Here is a 7,543-nt window from a genome sequence, read left to right as displayed (position 1 = left end):
GAACTTGATCTTTCTATAATGTTGTAGCTGTCGAAGAGTCCCTCGCAGTCTTCCTGTGGCTTACTTCTGATGTAGTTTTGGGAGATTGTATCCAGTTAGTGGTGGATCCTAGATAATGTACCCACACACTAACTTTAAGGAAGGTGAGAAAGTGAGTATATGCCATTTTCAGCTTCTAGAGTGAGAGACAGACTTTAAGGTGGGAAATTCTGCAATCATCCAAAGGAAAGCAAACACTCGATTGAAAAAAAGTGACAACATTCACTAGAGTGCACTTCTTTGCTACCCATGCCAAATATTAACATAAACCCTTCTTCCCATACTTAATCCTCCAGAAGAAAAAATACTGCCAGTTAACATAATGCAGCTGTTCCTTATAAAATCAAAACGTGCTCACTTTCTCCCTAAAGGGATGATAACTTGGAATCTTACTGGTGGCTGAATCCAGCTTATATAGAATCTCTGTATGATGTTCAGTCCTCTTCTGGTTCCATCATGATCCTGTCTCAGAATTCTGTAACCCATGAACAATATTATAAAGCTAACCACTGTCAGCATGCCCTGGAAGAAACGGATAGAAAAGAAAAGAAAAATTAGTTGAAATATATGCATGGCAGAACAATGAGGCAGATCCTATCATCTTTATTTCTGCAAGAACTCACAAACCTATTTCAAGGGCAGGAATAGAGACGCAGATGTAGAGAATGGATGTGTGGACACGGGGGTGGGGGGATGAATTGGGAGATTAGGTTTGGCATAAATACACTACCCTGTAAAATAGATAGCTAGTGGGAACCTGCTGTATAGCACAGGGAGCTCAGCTCAGTGCTCTGTGATGACCTAGATGAGCAGAATGGTGGGCTGGGGGGTGGCAGTGATGGGCGGGAGGTCCAAGAGGGAGGCGATATATGTATACATATAGCTGATTCACTTTGTTGTACAGCAGAAACAAACACAACATTGTAAAACAATTATACTCCAATAAAAATAAAATAAAAATTTAAAAAAAGAAGTCACAGCGCTGTAATTGATATTTCTAACTTCCATCCCCTACCACACATTTTATGTTCTCCTGCCCAGAGCCACCAGCTGCAACTGGTCAGGCTTCATTACTTGGGTTGAAGAACCCGAACCCTCATTCCCAAGGGATCTGAGCCCTTGATGGTCTTATAAGACTGTTGGAGTCCTCCATTAACTTTACCAGCAGACATGGCAGTACTAAGAGTCAACCCCAGGAGATCTGTGAGTCCCAGCCATTGTCCTTTAAGCCTCTGTGTTTATCGGTGACACTATCTCCTCTTGATAGAGAGGATCAGTCATCCCAGCTGGCACCTTTTTTGGCCTGTATTCCTGGTGACATGAAGAGCTTTAAGCATCCAGGTGGTAGTCTTAATTTCCAATCAGTGGAAACATGGTGTGTCCCCTGGTAGAAGCATTCCTCTCATGCTTACCAACACCTCTACACCAGCGCTCTAGAATCATAGGGGTAGAAAACAAAACATTTCCCAGTTTGCATTACGTGTGAAAGGTACACTTTCCACTTCCATCTTGGAGACTATACTTTTGCAGTGGAAAAAAAATAGGACCATATCTTGGTTGCTGACTTAGAACATATAGCACATCTTGTAGAATAGCACAGTAACCTCGCAAAATCTCCCTACTAGCATTTTAACCGAGTTTTCAGTAGACCATCCTACCTCTCTATATTTCTCTATATTTCTATTTCCAGGTGATGGAATAAATGATAAGACCAGTGAATTCCATAGACATCAGTTCATTGCCTTAACTCTTTCACCATAAAGGAAGTTTTCTTAGTCAGAAGCAATGTTATATGGGATACCATGATGGTGTATAAGACATTTAAGGCTATGGATGGTGGTATGATCTGAGGCATGGTGGGCAGGGATGTTGAATGATGCCATCAGAGAGCAGTCATCCAAACACTCCCATATATCCTACTTCAATTCTAGGCATCCTACTTTCCAATCAATGCCCTAATTTTCACATAAGAGAAAGGCTATTATTTCAAAAAGTGCCTAAATTCAACAAATGGAATTTAAATTTGGTTTTCAACCATCTACAGGTATAGAAAGCCCATGGTTTTCAGTCACGGTCACTGCCCAGCACAACTCACTGAAGGATCCCATAGGCTAGTGTTGGTTATATATTTGAACAACAGTTTTTACCATAAAAATGAGATTTGGTTAAAGAGAAATGTATATAGAACAAATGATGAACTTAATACTGGTTACTAGAAAGCAAAACAAAAAGAATAGAAAAAGTAAATTATTGGAAATAATAATTTCTCAGTTGAATCTCCAACAAAAAGAGGGTTCAAAATATCATAGTTAAGTTCCTGAATATAGATGATAACTATAATCACCTGCATCAACTAGCTACCAGTTTAATGCTTCTGATGCCTGAAGAGCACTTTGTTTTGTTTTCACCAAGTGATTGTTCAGCTTGTGTTTGGAAATCTAAGATAACAGGAAATTCAACCCAACCTGAGGCTGCCCTAATAGCTACAAGTTCTCCCTTGTGTTAAATGAAATTTCTTCTCACTGAAATTTACACCATTGAAACTAATTTCACATCTTGAAGTTTTTCATGTCATTGTTAATGGCATTTCTGCAAACACACCTGATCTTCCATACAGAAAGTGGGTCAAAGTCTATTAAAATCCATTAAAAGTACAAAGTATAGTTATGTATACCAAGATAATCTGCCATTCCATTTTAATGATTTTTATAATAGTTAAAGTTCCCCTATTAGGGTTATGTGGTCTTCTCAGCTATTAAAATTCATTGAATGAATGATTTCCTTCTTATTTTGGAGAAGAAATTGGGTGCAGGTAGTTTCTTTGGGAGAAGTCTTTGGTAAGGTTCCCTAGAAACAACCTGAGATGGATATTTGTTTGCATGTAACTTATTGAGAATGTATTCAGAACAGACAGGTAAGGGAGGGAAGGAAGCAGCATGGGAAAGGAACTATGCAAGAATGGAGTTTCAGGTGAAATCTATCTTCAGTCTCATCCTACAAGAAGCTATGGAGTATAAAGTGTACTGCAAAGCCCTTTTTACCTTGAAGCAAGGGAGTGGAATTTTTGTACCCCTACCCCATCTAGATATTAGTCATGGTCCAAGAAATGGGCAGTTGGTATAACTCCCAGGAATCTCCAGCCCCAGAGGCTTCAAACATACAAGGGAAATCTTCCAGAGAACGTTGCAGGTATGACCCTTTACCCCAAGTATATGGCAGCTGGCACTGAACACAAAAACTAAAGTAGTTAAAGGAATCTCAGAAGGTCTGGGTAGAGCATCAACAATGTCTGCCAAGGCCCACCTCTTGCACCATTCAGATCCACGTGTTTTTGACATTAGATTCACTCCATTCTATCACAGCTTCTCCAGGATTCTGGTCAGTTATAATTTCTGGCAAAACATAAGAGAGGAGGGTTTGTGAGATGAGCTCTAGCCCCTGTTGCTTCAGTTAGACCCTAGGCTATCATTGATACTTATCATCTCTCACCTGTACTGCCCAATCTAGATTTCCCTCAACCTCAGGTAGTGTTTGTGCTGTTCTATATGGTTTGTCTAGTGGATGACTTAGATCCTCATTTCTGGGGATGCTGAGCTCCTGATTACCATGCCATTAATAGGTCATGGTTGTTGAATTTTTCCACTTACAGTTAAAACTGGCCATGGAATATCAAGAGACTCCTTAGTGGATCACCGAAGTGCCAAATGTTTCTGCCTGCTCCATTACGTAGCAGTAGCCCCACCTCCTCATGATATCAAAGTCACTTTTCCCCCACAAGGTGGTAGCTCCTTTTCACTGGCACAAAGACCCCAAAGTGGCAAGGTGGCAGTCAGAGTATTAAGTTAAGTAGGATTCTTTTTTCCCTGGTGGAAGAGTCCTTTTTCTGGAAACTAGGAACTACAGAACCACAGGACCTAAAAATTGTGGGGCTAGGAAGAACAAATTCTTCAAACGGTTTTCTGAGAGCGATGGTGAGTGGAGTCACTCCAACTTCCACTCTTTGATTCTCAGACCCATGTATTGTACTGACTGGGGACACAGTACCACACAATGATTGCTGGTTTAAGGTAAAGAAGGATAGAGACCCATCCTCACAAAATGTCATCATAGTCAGATGTTCATTTCTTACCAAGGCACAATAGCATAATTGTAGATGCTTTTCAAGGTTAAAATAGAGTTTAACTCTATGCTTCAATAAAATTCTCTGCTACAGATGTCATGACTCTGCTCTAGAACCCAAGCGGTCTTCACCATGACTCTCCTACTAGAACTGCTAGGCTAAATATGTAATTCTAAATAAATATTGACTTATGAAATAATAACAATACCTTATAGAGTTTAACATATAGAAAGAATTATAATACATGACAACAATTGCAGTACAGTATGTGGTGAGTAGTAAATTGTAATTAAAGGGTTCTAAAATCCTTGCATTGTTCAAGAATTGGGAAAAGTCCTAATTTATATTAGAGAAATTTCCATTAAGTCAAGGATGCATATTATAATCTCTTTTATAACACTAAAAGACAGTAAAAGAATGTACAACTAGCAAGTTAATAGACAAAAAAAATAGAATAATAAAAAGAAAATTTTAAATTTTATTTTAAAAAGGCAAGAAAAGAGAGAAAAAGGAACATAGAATGTATTGGACAGGTAGAAAACAAATAGTAAGATAGTTGGTTTAAACCCAAATCTCTCAGTCACTCTATCAAATGTAAATAGAATAAATACTCCTATTAGAAGGCAAAGATTTTAAGACTTAATGTAAAACTTCAACTATAGGCTGATTTCAAGAAATACATCTTAAGTATAAAAATACAATGAGGCTGAAAGTGAATGAATAGAATAGAAAAATGTATACTTGCAACCAGTAATCAAAAGAACCCTGATGTTGTTATACTAACAACCTTATGATGAAAGGCTTATGATGAAAGGCTTTATTAAAGGTAAAGATAACATTTCATAATGTTAAAGTATCAGTCCACCAGGAAAATATAAATTTGTATGTTCTTAATGACATAGCCTCAAAATATGCATAACAAAAATTGAGAAAACCAAAAGTAGAGAAATATACAACCATAGTAGGAGATTATGAAACATATCTCTCAGTAACTGATAAAACAAGTGGACAAAATATCAGTATAGATATAAAAGATTCACACCACACAATGAGCAGATGTTACCTAATTGACATATATAGAAAACTGCAATCAATGACTTCAGAATACAGATTTTTTTTCCCCAGTGCACATGGGTGGGAACTCTTCAGAAGTTCCTGAGCAACAGGAATCTGAGATCCAGCCTCTCTAATAGAATAAATAACAGCTACAGTCATGTCCATCTTTCCTCCCTGCAGATTTGTGTTCTAATTCCACTCTCCTATTGAGTGCCAGGTGGGAGTTTGTTTAGCCAGGGCATGTGAGACACATCTCATTTGGGTATTATGAGTAAAAAGTGAGCGTAGGGCTTCCCTGGTGGCGCAGTGGTTGAGAGTCCACCTGCCGATGCAGGGGACGCGGGTTCGTGCCCCAGTCCGGGAAGATCCCACATGCCGCGGAGTGGCTGGGCTCGTGAGCCATGGCCGCTGAGCCTGAGCATCCGGAGCCTGTGCTCCGCAATGGGAGAGGCCACAACAGTGAGAGGCCCGCGTACCGCAAAAAAAAAAAAAAAAAAAAAAAAGTGCGCGTAGAGACCAGGAGTCATACTTTGGAGGAGACCCAAAGGTCTAGCTTGTTACTCTCAATTCCAAAATAGATTACATGTTCCCAGAGGTGAGATGGATCTGGTAAAGCACACTTGTGGTGGGAGATGGAGACACACAACCAGGGAGATAGAAGACAAGGAAAAACAAATCAGGCAAAAGTGAATTGACACAAAGAAACTCCTGAGATGGAATGTGAATACTTGTTGAGGAGTTTTAAGGCTCCCCAGATCTTGTAGGTCATTCTGGGCTATGCTCCTCTGCTTTCTTGAGCTATTTCAGTGATAGTAGTAGCTTCCTTTTTAATCCTATTTTTTGCATAAGGCATATCTGCCTTTAAAAGTGTACATAATGCATACAGAAAAACTGTGAAGTTCAACACCAATGTTTATAGCAGTCATTTATAAAAATGGGATTTATGATCATTTCTTTTCTTTTTGCTTATTTGCTTATATACTCATTTTGCTAAAGTAAATAAGTAAGCATGCATTACTCGTGTAACTCCTTTGTTTCTGCACTTACATTGTAGGACAAATCTTTTTTTTTTTTTTTAACAGCGACCAACCTCAAAAGCCCACAGACCTGAGGTTGATCCTGAATCAAAAAACTCGAAGCACCAAGTTCCTGAACACTGTCTTGTGATGGAGCTGGAGTCGTAGGAACGTTTTCTCTTTGTCAGTTGGATCTAACAACATGTAAGCCTTGAAGGCCTGGTGTGACTATAAAGCAATCCTGCGTCTGGTTCCCACAAACACTCCAAAACTTATAGGTTCAGGAAGTGGTGTCTTTCAAAGAAGTCACTCTGCTCGTATCAGTTTTGGATTTCCTCTCACAAAATTGTCTTCAGAGCTAGTTTAGTAATGCCAAAAGAAAATCAATTTCATTATAATTTGTAAGAAATTCTTTATTAGTACACAATGTTACTCCAGTTTTTACTCCTTCTTTCACTACCTTCTTTAACTAAATTTTATCCCTTCCTTCTTTGTATACTTTGTTTTTACTGCTAATGTGTTTGACTAAGACTTCAAGGACCTATTGTTGAGAACCTGGGGAAAAGAGTGTGGGAAAGGGTTCTGAAGCTTAATAAAGCCTGGGACTTGGGGAGGGGGGCTGGGAGGGGGCTGGACAGTCTGCATGTGAGGCCCAAAGGTAAGGTGATGTTATAATTTATCACCCCATTCTGGGATACTTTCAAGTGTGAATGGGGACATGATTAATAATTATTCCAGGTCAACCAAGATGTATGGTCACCCAATGGGTATAGGGAGCAAGTCAGGGAAGGTACTCTGACTATTATCTGTCCACTTGGGCTGCCTTTAGGGCCAGAGGTGGGTGTAACTGCCTCAGGGCCATAAATGTGAATTGCCGGTTGTAGAGGATGGCTTCTATTTGAGGATGGAGCTATCATTACATTTGATTATTTGATCACTGGGACAGATCCATGTTTACTTTAGGGAAATCTCATTCAGTAAGAAACAGTTAAACTGAATTTGTTGGAATTATTTCTAATAGGTTATTACAATTTTATGACTACCTACACACTTTTTTTTGTTGTTTGTTTTTGCGGTACGCGGGCCTCTCACTGTTGTGGCCTCTCCCGTTGCGGAGCACAGGCTCCGGACGCGCAGGCTCAGGGGCCATGGCTCATGGGCCTAGCCACTCCGCGGCATGTGGGATCTTCCCAGACCAGGGCACAAACCCGCATCCCCTGCATCGGCAGGTGGACTCTCAAACACTGCACCACCAGGGAAGCCCCCTACACACTTTTGGATACTCCTTAGTATTGGATACCCCTTGGTATAT

Source organism: Pseudorca crassidens, chromosome 1, assembly GCF_039906515.1.
Source record: "Pseudorca crassidens isolate mPseCra1 chromosome 1, mPseCra1.hap1, whole genome shotgun sequence".
NCBI classification, from domain to species: domain Eukaryota; kingdom Metazoa; phylum Chordata; class Mammalia; order Artiodactyla; family Delphinidae; genus Pseudorca; species Pseudorca crassidens.
Note: the sequence above shows the minus strand (reverse complement) of the source record.